At 45.6% G+C, this 16,104-nt stretch overlaps 1 protein-coding gene across 8 annotated transcripts in view; it reads right to left on the reverse strand.

Moving 5' to 3' along the window:
* The window catches only part of NPNT (nephronectin), a 112,613-nt gene that overhangs the window by 22,263 nt on the left and 74,246 nt on the right, over window positions 1–16,104 (reverse strand). The gene's annotated exons all lie outside the window — the stretch shown is intronic.

The raw sequence follows: 16,104 nt of genomic DNA on the forward strand, positions 1-16,104 counted from the left end.
GTAGGCAGCACCTTATGAGATCTCGTTTCTCTATGGTTCACTGTGCCTCACAATAAGGCAGGGGTGCGCAAACTGGGGGGCGCACCCCCAAGGGGGGCGGGAGATTTTGCTGGGGGTGAGCGGGCCGTTGCATTTAAATTAAATGCCGGGTGATTGCGCGAGGCCCCTGCAGCATTTTACTTACCCAGATTTAACCGCTCTGTGATGCGTCGCCATGGCAACACGGCGTCAAATTACGCTGCGGGGTCATGAGACATGACGTCACATGCATCAAATGACGCCTCTGGTCGTGACGTGACATGAAATGACGCCGCTGTGTGATTTGACGCAGCTCTAAGATAGAGAGGGGGGCGCGGGCGACGCAGCAGGGAAGACAGGGGGGCGCAGCACAAAAAGTTTGCGCTCCCCTGCAATAAGGGATAGCCTTTAGCTTATGGTCCCAACAGGGTATTAAGTATCAATAATTGCACCAAGTCTGATTAAACTATTGCTGCAACAATAAAACAGCCCAATAGTCAACTTATATATGATTCAAACTGTGTCTGTGATAGGGTCTGTACTTAGCAATCATTGAAAGTCTAATTGCTGCAACAATAATAAATCCTAATAGGCAACATATTAATAATCTAAACCAGGGGTGGCCAGTTCATGGCCTGCGGGCCACTTTGGCATTTGACGTGGCTCGCCATCACCCACCTCCCATATCTCGCCGGCCCTGGAAGTTGGGCCCAACTTCCACATCTGCCCACGGGAGGAGAGGAGTGAGGAACAGGGGGGGGGGGGGGGAATTAAGTGACAAGAGGAGGGAGGATTGAGTGAGAAAAGAGGAAGGGAGGAATTGAGTGAGAGGAGGGGGAGATTGAGTGAGTGAAGAAGAGGGGGAGATTGAGGAAGAGGAAGGAAGGAATTGAGTGAGAGAAGAGGAGAGGGAGATTGAGTTAGTGTGGTGGTGGTGGTGGTGGCAGGGCAGTAGGACAGTTGCCCATCAAAAAAATTGTGATTATTTATCGGCACGCCTGAAAAAAATGTTGGCCACCCCTGCTCTAGACTGTATCTGTGACAGGGTCTGCACATTGAAATCACTAATCAGACCAAACACACAGATGTCCAGTATGTAATCATTGAACGTTTAATCATCAATTAATTATAAGCAACAACCTCCCATTTACCCACAAACTCAGGTCCACCACTTTTAATGAAATTCATAGGCATGATAACGTCTTTTTATTTTATTATCATTTAGAGATGAACAGCAGTTGTAATTGTATATAAATAAAGGTTTATATGAGTCACATTCTCAGTTGTGCATTTAGCCTCTAGAGTAGGTGCTTTTTCTCATACCCTGGTCATTGCTCTATACTTTTAACTACTACATATACACCTCCCTGCATCCAGAGGGGAAAGATGTCGTAAGACTGTAAATACAGATGGAGTATCATTTACTTGAATTTTGGACACAAGGAATCTACAGCTGAACAGAGCCTGACCCGTGACCCGATCACGGCTTCCCCACACCCCAAAACTCAGTGCATTAATTTCCCATAAGGATTAATGCTGCGGGGGTCCCTGCTTCTGAATGGGACTCCTGCTGCATTAATTGTACCGGGCCACCACCATTCTGGAATAGCTGCACAGAGGGAGAAGAGAGAAGCGTTCCTTCTTTCTGTGTGTCCCCGTACAGCTCTTTAAAATTAAATATGACAGAAGACTACTAACAGGGGATAGTGAACCTAGAGCAGATTCTGCCTTCCTTCTATAGTTGTCTAAAATAGTAGCAAATGTGTTACATTGTTGAGTACCGTAATGTTTTCAATTTCATAAGTGGTATCGTACCTTTATATGTGGGAATTTGTGGTCTACCATTTCCCTCCATTTTCCTGGTTGTGGAGAAGCACTGTGGCTCGCAAATGTATCATCCGCCAACTAGGTATTAATTAGTTACACCAAAAATATCCTACTGTACTACTAGAGATGGGCAAATTTTTACCCCTCCCCCCCCCGCGAATTTGGATCCGCAGCGGATCGGCCAGCTCCTTTGGTCTGCGGATTTCAGTGGATCAATATCAAAAAGGGGAATTCGCGGTTTGCAGTTTTTTTATTATTATTACCGATACACTCCGTGGATTCTGCAACCAGTAGATAGATTTGTAGAATCCAATTCGCGGATTCAACAATCCGTTGACGGAGTCTTGGAGAAAAAACAACTGAAGATACAGTATATGATCCAGCTTACTAAAGACTATGGATGATATATGAGAGTAAAACAGAAGTGGGCATACATCTTTAGACACTAATAAAATGTGACTGGTGGCAACTTGGTAGAGGTATGGCATTGTCCAAACTATATACTATACACACACACACACTAGACATTTTATTTATTTTCTCCTTAATTATAAATTACTAGCTGATATACCCGGCGTTGCCCGGAGGCAGGGAGGGGGGGTGTGAAAGGCAGGAGGGGGGGGGGCGTGAAAGGCAGGAGGGGGGGGCGTGAAAGGCAGGAGGCGTGAAAGGCAGGAGGGGGAGGCGTGAAAGGCAGGAGGGGGGGCGTGAAAGGCAGGAGGGAGGGGCGTGAAAGGCAGGAGGGGGGGGCGTGAAAGGCAGGAGGGGGGGCGTCAAAGGCAGGGGGGGGCGTGAAAGTCAGGAGGCGTGAAAGGCAGGAGGGGGGGAGGTGTGAAAGGCAGGAGGGGGGGGGCGTGAAAGGCAGGAGGGGGGCGTGAAAAGCAGGAGGGGGGGGCGTCAAAGGCAGCGGGGGGGCGTGAAAGGCAGGGGGGGCGTGAAAGGCAGGGGGGGCGTGAAAGGCAGGGGGGGGGCGTGAAAGGCAGGGGGGGGCGTGAAAGGCAGGGGGGGGCGTGAAAGGCAGGGGGGGCGTGAAAGGCAGGGGGGGGCGTGAAAGGCAGGGGGGCGTGAAAGGCAGGGGGGCGTGAAAGGCAGGGGGGGGCGTGAAAGGCAGGGGGGGGCGTGAAAGGCAGGGGGGGCGTGAAAGGCAGGGGGGGGGCGTGAAAGGCAGGGGGGGGGCGTGAAAGGCAGGGGGGGGGGCGTGAAAGGCAGGGGGGGGCGTGAAAGGCAGGGGGGGCGTGAAAGGCAGGGGGGGTGTGAAAGGCAGGGGGGGTGTGAAAGGCAGGGGGGGGTGTGAAAGGCAGGGTGGGGGTGTGAAAGGCAGGAGGGGGTGTGAAAGGCAGGGGGAGGGGGTGTGAAAGGCAGGGGGGGTGTGAAAGGCAGGGGGGGTGTGAAAGGCAGGGGGGGCGACACACACACACACACACAGTGTCACACACACACACACACACACACGTCACCTAGAGCGACACACACGCGACACCTACCTCTACTTCCGTCCGCCGCCATCTTAGGCGCCGCGAGGGAGGAAGGGGTTTTTTTCTGCCGCCGCCATCTTAGACGCCGCGAGGCAGCTGCAGCCTGCCTGGCCGCTGCCTGTTCCCCCGCCGGGGATGGAGATCAGCGGAGCGGAGGGAGGGTAGAGGTGAGCGGAGGGATGGGAGAGGTGAGCGGAGGGAGGGGAGAGGTGAGCGGAGGGAGGGGAGAGGTGAGCGGAGGGAGGGGAGAGGTGAGCGGAGGGAGGGGAGAGGTGAGCGGAGGGAGGGGAGAGATGACGCGAGGCAGCTGCAGCCTGCCTGGCCGCTGCCTGTTCCCCCGCCGGGGATGGAGATCAGCGGAGCGGAGGGAGAGGTGAGCGGAGTGAGGGGAGAGATGAGCGGAGTGAGGGGAGAGATGAGCGCCGGGTGTGTGGGGTGTGTGTGTGTGGGGTGTGTGTGTGTGGGGTGTGTGTGCGAGCCGAGGGGAAGAGAGTGGCAGTTGGGTGACGTCACACCCACCAATCTGATTGGCCACAGGCTGAGGACCAATCAGATTCACCGCAGCTAGTACCAACCTTTGATTTTATATATTAAGATATCTTCCAACTTCTTTACATCTGAATTAAATTTAAGAAACTTAGGGCCCTATGCAGAGAGCAGCGCTAAAATAAATTGGAGATGTTAATAAATTGTACCTGTAATGGTGTGATTTTATGTCCATATGCAGAAAGGCCCAAAAACTGCATTTAAAATCATGTGTGATTATGGAGAGTTTCAACCGGCGAGATGCGCGCTGGTGAAACATGTTTGAAAAAAAACGCGTTTTTTTTTCTTCTTTTCCCTCTCGCCGGTGAGCTCCAGCTTCCTGCCAACTTTTTTTGGCGGAGAAAATTGTACAATTTCTCTCTATTTTAATGGCGCGAACAGCCACTAGATGGCGATTGTGCCTTTCTGCATACGGCGGTTTAAAAGACTGAAGAAATATAGGTTCTCGCCAGCCGCGCGGCGAGATTTACAAATAGAAAAAAAAATGGTGCGTTTTTCGTAACCCGCCATTTTCTGCTGTTTTCAACGCAAATTTCTCCAAAAAATGGCGATATTTACTATAGCGCTGCTCTCTGCATAGGGCCCTTAGTGAGTTCTTTATATTTATTGTAGCTTCAAGAATGAAACCCAAAAGACTGATGTGTGTCTAGATTAACTGTAGTTTGTGACACATTTAAAGGAACCAAATACTTAATGAAGTACACTAGATAGTGTGTACACAGCAACCTCATAAAGCTATACGTGATGTACACATGGCAGTATATATGAAGAGGAACCCTCCCTGTACACACTATCACATCTAATAAGCACTCTCTTGTTGTCTAATAATGTGTTCCAGGCTGTGATGAATCTACTCTGTCACAGGAACACTATGGCCACTGAAACATAAAACTCACTACAGCCTTCAAGTATCAAAATGGACAGTACATTTTAGGGGGCCATAAGATGCTTTATGGCTTAGGACTCCATAGTTAATATGGCCCAATAAATGTTAAGATTCATATTTACTGATTTAGTATGTGGACACACTAGCATTAAACGTGGAAATCTGCGCTCGCGCTGTCCCATGTGTTTGAAAGTTAGCTGCTAGGCTCTAGCTGCCACCCGCTGGAGAACTCCACACTCTCCTGTAACGTGAGCCCCCCAAAGGGAGCTCACAAAGCAATAGAAGGAAAAAAGCGCACCGAGTAGCAGAATATACATTTATATAGAATAAAACAGTCCCACAAGAGGACTAAACGAAACATCAATTAAAACAACAATAATATTACAATAAGTGAACTTACAACTAGCTAGCACACTACATGAGGACCTCCTGCCGAAGCACGTAGTGCGAAATGTGTAGGGGTCACGAGGGGCTGCGATCAGAGACATCATTGGTGGAGAGGCAGACCGGTAGAAGAGAGGATTCCATGGCATACGGAGCGCCAGAGGTTCCGGACCTACTTCATCTGCTCCTGCTGCATTGCTTCCCAATCTCCCGGTCACCTTCCCGCATCGTTAGGTAGTTATAATTTCACTTATTGTAATATTGTTGTTTTAATTGATGTTTTGTTTAGTCCTCTTGTGGGACAGTTTTATCTATATTCATTTATATTCTGCTACTCAGTGCGCTTTTTTCCCCACTTTTTCGTTACTCAGTCAGTCTCCATACGAGAATTGAAAATATGCATATTTATACAACATTAAGATGGGAGATTTATAGATTGCTGAAAAAGTTACTATCTTTCTCAACTATTGAAGAGCCTATTATATACAGAACTACAATGGCAGTCAACTTAAACTAAACATTCTAGAATGGTATGTACTATTTAGAGCTGGGAACATTTTAACCCAAGTTCGCAAATCCTTCAAAATTGAGGGGGAAGGAATAGAAGGGAGATGGGAGGAAGAGAAGGGAGAGGGGAGGAAGAGAAAGAATATGGGAGGAAGATAAGGGAGAGGAGGGAAAGTGAAGGAAGAGGGGAGGAAGAGAAAGGAGAAGGGGAAGAGAATGAAGTGGGAAGGAAAAGAAAGAAGTGGGGAGGGAGATAAAGAAGAGGGGAGGAAGATCAGGGAGAAGGGAAGAAGAGAAGGAAAAGGGGGAGAAAGAGAAAGAAGAGGGGAAGATGAAAGAGGAGAGGGGAGAATGAAAGGGGGGAGAAGGGATAAACAGAAAGGGGAGGAAGGAAGAGGAGAAGGGAGAAAGAAAGAAAGAAAGAAAGAGGGGAGAAAGAGAAGGGAGAGGGGAGGAAGAGAAGCGAGAGTTGAGGAAGAGAAAGGAGAGGGGAGGAAGAGAAGGGAGAGGGGAGGAAGAGAAGGGAGAGGGGAGGAAGAGAAGGAAGAGAGGAGGAAGATAAGGGAGAGGGGAAAGTAGAAGGAAGAGGGGGAGGAAGAGAAGGTAGAGGGGATGAAGATAAATGAGAGGGTGAAGGGAAGGGAGGAAGATACATGAGAGGGGAGGAAGAGAATGGAGGAAGAAATTGTAGAGGGGAGGAAGAGAAAGAGGAAATTAAGAAAGAGGAGAGATGAGAAAAGAGAGAAGAGGCTCAGGAAAATAAATAAATAAAAGACAAAAAAATTGTGAACACAGTTTGTACACTTTTACACATCTCTAGTATTATTCTGCTCCATTTTACCCCCATCTGTATTTACCCCAATGCATTGGTTCTCAGGGGGTAACATTCACACACAATCAATATAAAAACTCACAGCAAGCAGTTTGAGCAAACCAACCTATGTACACTCTTTTTCCCCTCCATTTTTTGAGCCAAACTGATTAGAATTAACTACGACACATTAAATGAATAAATATGCTTTGGCCGAGTGCATACAGTTAACACTACCGCAACAACTACAAGCAAATAAAAGGTTAAATGACCAAATTTAAATCAAATAATGGGTTGCAGAAAGGCTAATTCATAGTCAACAGAGCTAAATTGCTATTCAATATGAAAACAGATTGCCACACAACAAAAATTCCACAATCTAAAACACAACAATAGGCTGATAGACAGATAATAGGAAAGACACGACAAAAAAGCATGTATGCCATTGTTCAGTACGCTAACAGCATGGAACTTGAGAAAGTCCTTTGAGGATGTTACTATATTAGAGTCCTGTAAGAAGGTAAGTTATCCAAGCAATTTCTATAACATTCTATAAAAACAAATCCATGCTACCCAATGCCAGGCCCTCCTATTGCTATTTCATTATACACGGGATTAATCCAGCGTTACGAAACACCTTAAGAATCCCTCATTCCATTGAAGCCACATATTCAAGGAACAACTTTTGAATTGGATATTCTAGACGTTTACCTCTTAATCTGGGAGGTCTCTGTAACCATCCCATACTTTTCAATTGCAGGTGCAAAGAGTGACAGCTTTTGAAAGCTGTAATAAGCAGGATTCCCACACTCAAACTTTACAGAAATCTCTATCAAGGAGCCTCTTTTTTTGTGTGTGTGTAGAGATCTCTGAATGATCATAAACACATGTAATTAATCTTACTAAAAGAATGTGCTACGTTGCATAATGAACGTGAGAAGGTCATGGTGGCCAGCACTGTGTGTGTGTGTGTTTGCAGGTGCGAAGGTGACAGCCTTTGCTAAACAAATCAGAGAGAATTCCCACACTAGAACCAAACAGAACATTTAGTTGCTGTGAGGCCCCTTGAACAAAAATATTCTGCACGCCAACCCAAATCTGTTTTCCATTTCAATGCCTAGAGTGAAAAATAAAAGACACAGATACAATTGTGTGAAAAAGAAAGTACACCCTCTTTGAATTCTATGGTTTTACATATCAGGACATAATAACAATCATCTGTTCCTTAGCAGGTCTAAAAATCAGGTAAATACAGCCTCATATTACACCATGTCATGATTTATTTAACAAAAATAAAGCCAAAATGGAGAAGCTATGTGTGAAAAACTAAATACACCCTTACTGCTTCCATAGAAATTAAGATGCTAAGTAGCAGACAGGTGCTGCTAATCAAATGCCCTTGATTAATTGATAATCAGCAAGTGTGACCACCTCTATAAAAGCCGAAGTTTTAGCAGTTTGCTGGTCTGGAGCATTCAGGTGTGTGTTAACACAATGCCAAGGAGGAAAGACATCAGCAATGATCTTAGAGAAGCAATTGTTGCTGCCCATCAATCTGGGAAGAGTTAGAAGGCCATTTCGAAACAATTTAAAGTCCATCATTCTACAGTGAGAAAGATTATTCAAAAGTGGAAAACATTCAAGACAGTTGCCAATCTTCCCATTAGTGGACGTCCCAGCAAATTCACCCCAAGGTCAGACCGTGCAATGCTCAGAGAAATTGCAAAAAAAAACAAGAGTTACATCCCAGACTCTACAAGCCTTAGTTAGCATGTTAAAATGTTAAAGTTCATGACAGTACAATTAGAAAAAGACTGAACAAGTATGGTTTGTTTGGAAGGGTTGCCAGGAGAAAGCCTCTTCTCTCTCAAACGAACATGGCAGCACAGCTTAGGTTTGCAAAGTTGCATCTGAACAAACCACAAGACTTCTGGAACAATGTCCTTTGGACAGACGAGACCAAAGTGGAGATGTTTGGCCATAATGCACAGCGCCACATTTGGCGAAAACCAAACACAGCATATCAGCTCATACCAACTGTCAAGCACGGTGGTGGAGAGGTGATGATTTGGGCTTGTTTTGCAGCCACAGGACCTGGGAACCTTGCAGTCATTGAGTCGACCATGAACTCCTTTGTATACCAAAGTATTCTAGAGTCAAATGTGAGGCCATCTGTCTGACAGCTAAAGCTTGGCCGAAATTGGGTCATGCAACAGGACAATGATCCCAAGCACACCAGCAAATCTACAACAGAATGGCTGAAAAAGAATCAAGGTGTTGCAATGGCCCAGTCAAAGTCCAGACCCCACCTGATTAAAATGCTATGGCGGGACCTTAAGAGAGCTGTGCATAAACAAATGCCCGCAAACCTCAATGAACTGAAGCAACGTTGTAAAGAAGAGTGGGCCAAAATTCCTCCACAACGATGTGAGAGACTGATAAAGTCATACAGAAAGCGATTACTTCAAGTTATTGCTGCTAAAGGTGGTTCTACAACCTATTGAATCATAAGGTGTGCTTAGTTTTTCACACACAGCTTATCCATTTTGGCTTTATTTTTGTTAAATAAATCATGACACAGTGTAATATGTCATGTGTTGTTGTTCATCTGAGGTTGTATTTACCTAATTTTAAGACCTGCTAAGGAACAGATGATTGTCATTATGTCCTGATATGTAAAACCATAGAATTCAAAGAGGGTGTACTTTCTTTTTCACACAACTGTATGTATGACTGTTTTTTTCATGCTGAAATATTTGATATAGTTTTGTTAAATACTAGACTCGTGCGAAGCAACCGAAAATGCAGTCACAAAATTGTTTTTTATTTTTTATTTTTGACACTTGCTCAAAGGGCATAAATATGTTCCAAATGTAGTTGTAGCGGGGTACACCCTGGCTACTATTCTACCCAATGGGCTGGCAGTAAACCCTGGTATTCACAGGCTTGCCAGTAGTTGGTATGGGGTTTTCCCCTTCACCTTTGGTACTGCACTTGAGTGACAGCAGAGGGTGGCACATCCTGTTGTAGCTGGGACAATGGGGTGGCCGCCATCTGGCTGTACTTAAGGGCAGGACTGCCCTAAATTTGGAGGTTGTTTCTTCCCTCTGAGGAAGGCAGGTCACACAACTGGGAGCCTTTGATTGGGGCCTACCCATGTGCTCTTCCCTGCGGGGAGGAGTGAGTGTGAACCCATACCTCTGCCTCCGCTAGGGAGGTGGGGAAGAGTTAGGACGGCTGCGGGTGCTCTTGGCCTGTAGAGGCGGTCCAGGGACCATCTCCAGTGATAGCTGAGAGTAAAGAGACTGTATTCGGCAGACGACTGCTGAGTAGCTGTGTAATACTGCAAAGACTGTAGTAATAAACCGTTCCTGTTTGCTATATACCTCCGGCTTGGTGTGTGATCTAACTGGGGGAGAGTACAAGTTCTACCATGGGAGATCATCTCCATACATCCCTGGATCCTATGGCAGATGGAGGTGCTGCACTGCTAAGTATTGTCTGGGGTATGGACCCCAGAAGCCTGATCCTGTGTCCCAAAGTCAACGCGGACGACTCAGCCCTCTTGGTACCAGCAGGTATGCACCACATATATACAAGAAAACTGGGGCGCTCCTCACAATTATACACTGATACCCAAAATCTAGTTGGAGTTCAAAGTGGATGTAGATAGGCAGCAATGATGCACATAAATAATAAAATCATGCAATACTAGCCGCTGGTCTTTGCTGCTGCTCAGCCGGTAACGGATCTCCCACGATCCTCACACAGTATGAAGACACAATAAGGCGAGCGCAAGCCAGAAAAAACTTGCGCTCGCCTTATTTTGTCTTCATGCACCACATATACCCTGTAATGGCCCCTATCTGTGAATTAAACACAGTTACATAGTCTTAGATTTTACAATATCGTAAGTACAGTATTGAGCGAAATATCGCAAGGCAAAGATTGTAACATGCTGTATGGACCCTATTTATTGTGTCAGCATTAAGCGGATTCAAATTGAGCCAAATTAGCTGAGTAAGCAAAATTGCAATACACATTGACTGAATGCTGGCCAAATCGCTTGCAAACTCTAACTAAGATGAAAAAAAGCATTCATTTATGTGGGCACGCATTAGGTTAAAAAAAAAAAAGTCAAACAATATTTCTTGATTACAAAAATGTATAAAAATACAAACAGCAGAAAACAAAAGTGGAAAAGCAGACCTATATCACTACACAAAAAAATAATACAAATGGCTGCTGGCAAAAGGCACTATATAGAGGCACCGGCAAAATCATTTCTTTGGTTTTCAAAAAAAAGAAGAATCCCTGTGCAGTGTCACTGCATATACCAAATTTTCTTGCAACTTGAATTAAAGTGACAAAGTGCTTATATCAGCAGTGGACAGAACATGGCGTTTAGGCTTTTCACCACTACACTAACGCTACATGTAAAACACATCCTTAGGTCGCGCTTATAGTGCTGGCGATGACGTCACCCGTCGCCACTGGCGAAAGTTGTATTTAGATTTTTAGCGACAAGGCCAGTGACGTCACTAAAAGGGGTGGGCCGCACAATTTGATTGGTTTAGAGACAGTCACATGTGGCGACTGTCTCTAAAAAATCAAATTTACCCGGCTTCAAAATTTTTGGTTGCTCCGTCGCGCTTACTATAAGCGCTAGCGAGTCAATGTATTTGTTTCGGAGCGACGTCGCCATCGCCAGGCACTATAAGCGCAGCCTTAGAATTCATTGTAGTAGAGCCAGTTGTTTCCAACCTTGTTTTTGTTTTTGTCAAGGATTTCTAGGAACCCAGGTGGGAAAACACTGTAGGGTGGAGAAATGGTGCTCAGAAGTACTAGGATCTGTATCCTTATCTTGAGAGGAAAAGAGCAAAACGCTGGGTAATGATTATTAAAATAATCAAAGCACTAAACCTATGGGGGGGCTCTAAAGCACCCTGAAGGTGGGGGTAGGCGCACGGAGACACTTCCCCCTCCTCATTGGGTTGGCCCCAGGTAAACGTAGTCACAAGACTCCCAGTAGATCTTTCCAAAGCGTGCAGCTGTATCCAGGTAGAAGAATCCAAATGCAGTATGTGTGCAGCGCACAGCAAAGAAGCGAGAGAGAGCAGGTCTGGCAAAATACACTCTTTAATGGAAAGCCATAAAATAGAGGGTTCCAACCCTTCTACGCGTTTCGTGCAGGTTGTGCACTTTATCAAGAAGTCCCATTTATCACTTCTTGATAAAGTGCACAACCTGCACGAAACGCGTAGAAGGGTTGCAACCCTCTATTTTATGGCTTTCCATTAAAGAGTGTATTTTGCCAGACCTGCTCTCTCTCACTTCTTTGCTGTGCGCTGCACACATACTGCATTGGGAAAACACTGTAGTAGAGAGTGCAGTGAGCCCCTTTCCATAGCAATGATACACGCATATTCAGTTATATATTAAATCCAGTCCGATTCTCATCCAGTTAATTAATGACTCACATTAATACCACTAAGGAATCTAGTGACCAAATTGGTGTTACGCAACGTTTTCCACAGTGAGAGGTCATAAAGGGGACATATTATTGTGCTTCTTTGTTTTGAGAAAAGTCCCATTGGGGCCGAAAACGTTATTAAATAATATTAAACGCTCGTTGAGTTACAGGGTATCTACATCTATTGTTTACAAGTTTCACAAATGCTGCTATAATATTCACCAATTTAGAGGGTGAAACCATATTTACTGAGCGGTGCTATGCCAACTGAATGGACTGTAATGTATCTCTTGGTGCCGGAAGGTGTTGTCTGGTCTACCATCGCTTAGTAAACAGGGGACTTAGGTCCCTAAGATATTGTTGTTTAGCAATGTCTAATATATATATTTCATAATGTTTAAGGAAGTCTGCAACAACCGGAATGTCTCCTCAAGGGGAGAAGCAATGAGGGGAGGAGACAGAGAGAGATAGCAAGGGGGAGGGGAGACAGCAAGGAGGGGAGAGGAGACAGAGAGATAGCAAGGAGGGGAGGACACACAGACAACATTCTGAGATATATGCAACTCATAATGCTGTCACTATTATGACCTAAGCCAGATATATAGTCTACCAGGTACAAAACCCAGAGCCTGATTTGCCACCCACAAATTCTGATTATATATATATATATATTGCTAAGGATGTCTGCAACAACCGGAATGTCTCCTCAAAGAGAGGAGCAAGAAGGGGAGGAGACAGAGAGACAGCAAGGAGTTGAGGAGACAGAGAGAGACACCAAGGAAGGGAGGAATCAGAGAGTGAGACATCAAGGAAGGGAGGCGAGACTGCAAGGAAGGGAGAGGAGACAGAGAGACAGCAAGGAGGGGAGGAGAGTGATGAGATGAGTAGGAGAGGAGGGAGTGCAGTGTGCAGAGAGAGGAGCAGACACAGTAAGGCAGGAAGTGCAAAGGGTTAGGGTTAGGGGAGGAGAGCATACAAAGAGAAGCAGGGCATTCTGGAGGAGAGAGTAAGTTGGGGAAGAGGGGACAAGAGACTGCAAGGGATTTCAGGGAGGGGTGAAAACAAAGATTTATGTTTCATTAATAACTTTTAAGATCTGCCAGATCAGCGTATGTTACGTCGGGTACAGCTATTTAGGTGCATATATTTTTTTATTTAGTATAGTTGCTTAATTTTTTTATTCAGTATAGTTGCTTAATGAGCAATGTGATAATGATTTATGTACTGTGGAAATGTCATCTGCAATGATCTGTAATCTATGTAAACCCTAAAGGAGGCCACAGGTCTATCACCTACAGAACACAGACAAGCTCATAGACTGCCTGGTTTTATTCCATGTCATTCAACCTATAGTAGGTCCAATCTACAAATAATAATAATAATTACTCTTCAGAAGCCATTGCTCTGGTGTTATTTGAACATGATCGACACAACCTTTAAACATCCTCTGAGCTGTCAAATAGGTCATAGGAGACAATAATGCACTGCGTGATGTGGGTGATCATTATCATTGAACAATCATGCTATTGGCGGCCACCAGGGTTGGTAATGAAACTCTTTCAATGTCCATGGGAACAAATGCCCAGGACGACTGTACAGGATGCAAACACAAAGCGCGCACAGAGGAAATTTCAACAAGTCATTTATGTAAATGATAAATATGGTGGCACATTTTTTCAGAGCAATTGTAGAAACAAAGAATCCATCATGCTGCCAACATGAAAAATTACACACACTGACAGGGAAATCAATGGTTCTTGTACCTGGTGTCCAAATACCAAACACATTGATTTAAATCAGCCTTGAACTCCTTAGTCTAGGCATATGGTGACTTTGATAACTGTCCCCTTGAACATGGTGCCAGCTTACTGGAGTTCTTATTTGATATTTTAATGTTAATAATATAGCAGCCCTGTATGGCTGGAACAGCGGCCACACCAGCAACTTGGAAAAGCTGTATGCAAGCTACTCCACCAAAACCCCCAAATGACATGATGCTACTAAACCGTATAGACACGCCACATGCAATCAGAACTATATGCTCACAGTCAAATGTATTAAACTACTTCTACAAAAAATCCACGTGCCATGAAATATAATTACATACTTTTAAGAGTAGCAGGTGTTGTTTCAATTGTATTCTAAGGGGAAAAAAATGTGCGCCTGGATCTCTTTCCTGTGGCCTTCTACATATTTTAGCTCTCTTCCTGACAAAAAAAACCCAGCAGCACCAGAGTACCACGGACTTCCAGTATCCCGCCCAGTTGAACGCTAGGAGTAGCAATTACGTGGTTACTGCCACTCCTCCAGTGAATCGAGGAGTTCGTACTTGCCGAGATTCGCTCACCACTGTTTCGTTCAAACGTTTCACAAAGTTCTACATTTCGCAAAAACGTTTGGAAATGTGGCTGGGACTTGTTTAAGTTCTGGAGAAATTGGCAAATTACACCAGCGAATTTATATTATATTTATTATAGTATCCAGAGGGCTTTCTCTCTTACAAAAAAATATATATATATTTTTTTTTTTTTTTTTTTTTTTTAGGTCATGGGATTGAGTTTGTCTTTTACTGGGTGATCTTGCTTGCCATCTTTTAAAACTTTGCACATTTGTCTTTGGAAAAATAAAAGGGCAGATTTCACATGGTTCACAAAATCTTTACAGGTAATGTAAATGGAAGTGGACTGGTGAAGTGATCACCCCCTAGCAAAGTCACATGATGTTCCCTGAAGGTAAAAAGGGAGGGCCGATGTTAATGCTATTGAAAGCACTGCCTACTCTTCTACTTACCTAAACATAGATAAAGGTTCAATCCCAATCGGCCAGTTGAAATGTATTAGGGGCTTCTAAATGGGAAAGTGCTTGTAAATCAAGTGTTTTCTTTACCCTTATCCCACCCTGTTCTTATGAGACACGCCCTTGCTGAACACACAGTGACATCACACAGAAGTGAGTAGCCAGCACCTCCTTACCTTTGCTCCGTGCTGCCCAGGCTCCCCTGCGGCGTGCCTCACTCCTTACGGCCCCCTCTACGGCTGCTCCCACACTTCCGGGTCGCGCGCGTCACCCCTACGGGCGCGCGCGGACCCAGGCTTCAATTTGTTGGCGCCGGGCGCTTGACTCTGCCTCCTCTGATGCGGCGCGTGCATCATGTGCTTCCCTGCCCCTGCTCCATCAGGTCCGCCCCCCACGCCCTTCTCTCCTATCAGGCCCTTCCCTGGGCCACTCCTCCGCTCCTCCCCTTGCTCTGACAGGCCCTAGCTGCCCTGGCACCTCTCCCCTATCAGGTCCTCCCTCGGGCCGCTCCTCCGTCCCTCCCCTTGCTCCGATAGGCCCCAGCCTCCCAGACACTTCTCCCATATCAGGTCCTCCCTCGGGCCACTCCTCCGTTCCTCCCCTTCCTCTGATAGGTCCCAGACCCCTATTTAGTATCCCCTCACCATTTCCTCTTTGCTCTGCATAGCTTCTGTACCGTGGTGCTGTCTGCTGTTGCCTGGCCCCTTCTGTCTTTCAGTTTCAGTTCCTGTTCCTGTTCCTGGATATTCTGCTGACCTCCCTGGATTTTGACCTTTGGCTTTGGACTTCGTTTACGCTGCTCTCTGGAACCCCTTGGAATTGGCGTTGGACTTTCTACCTTGCAGACTTCTATATCCCCTGGACATGGCTTACGGACAATCTACTTCGCTGCTCTCTCCACTCCACGACCCAGGTTACGGACACTCTACTACGCTGCTCTCTGCATTCCACGACCATTGGCTTACGGACTTTACCTTCCACCGCTGGAGTTGGCAAGTACTGTACCCTTTCTATTTTTGTTACCCGGACCATCTACGCTACTTCCACACTCCGGCCGTGCCCCCGTTTACTGTTAGGTGTGTGGTATTACTCCTTTCCACCTCCGTCTCAGGGTCGCGTCTGGCTTGTGGGCAGGCCGAGCGTTACACAAACCCCTCCCAAGTCGAACTTAAAAAAATAGTTATACAGTAGATGGCAGATTTGGGTACAAAATGCACCAATCATCCAGATGAAAACCCTTAAATATGTCAGTAGAATTAGTTCACTTTGGTCCTGGGAGGGATTGCCCCTTTGCGTAAGAGACACAGGTGAATTAAAGTTGTGACACGTCCCTCAGAATCAGAGGCTGGGTACTCTGACACTGAAGAGGTAAATAATTAAG

Source organism: Ascaphus truei, chromosome 1 (assembly GCF_040206685.1).
Source record: "Ascaphus truei isolate aAscTru1 chromosome 1, aAscTru1.hap1, whole genome shotgun sequence".
Classification (NCBI taxonomy): Eukaryota; Metazoa; Chordata; class Amphibia; order Anura; family Ascaphidae; genus Ascaphus; species Ascaphus truei.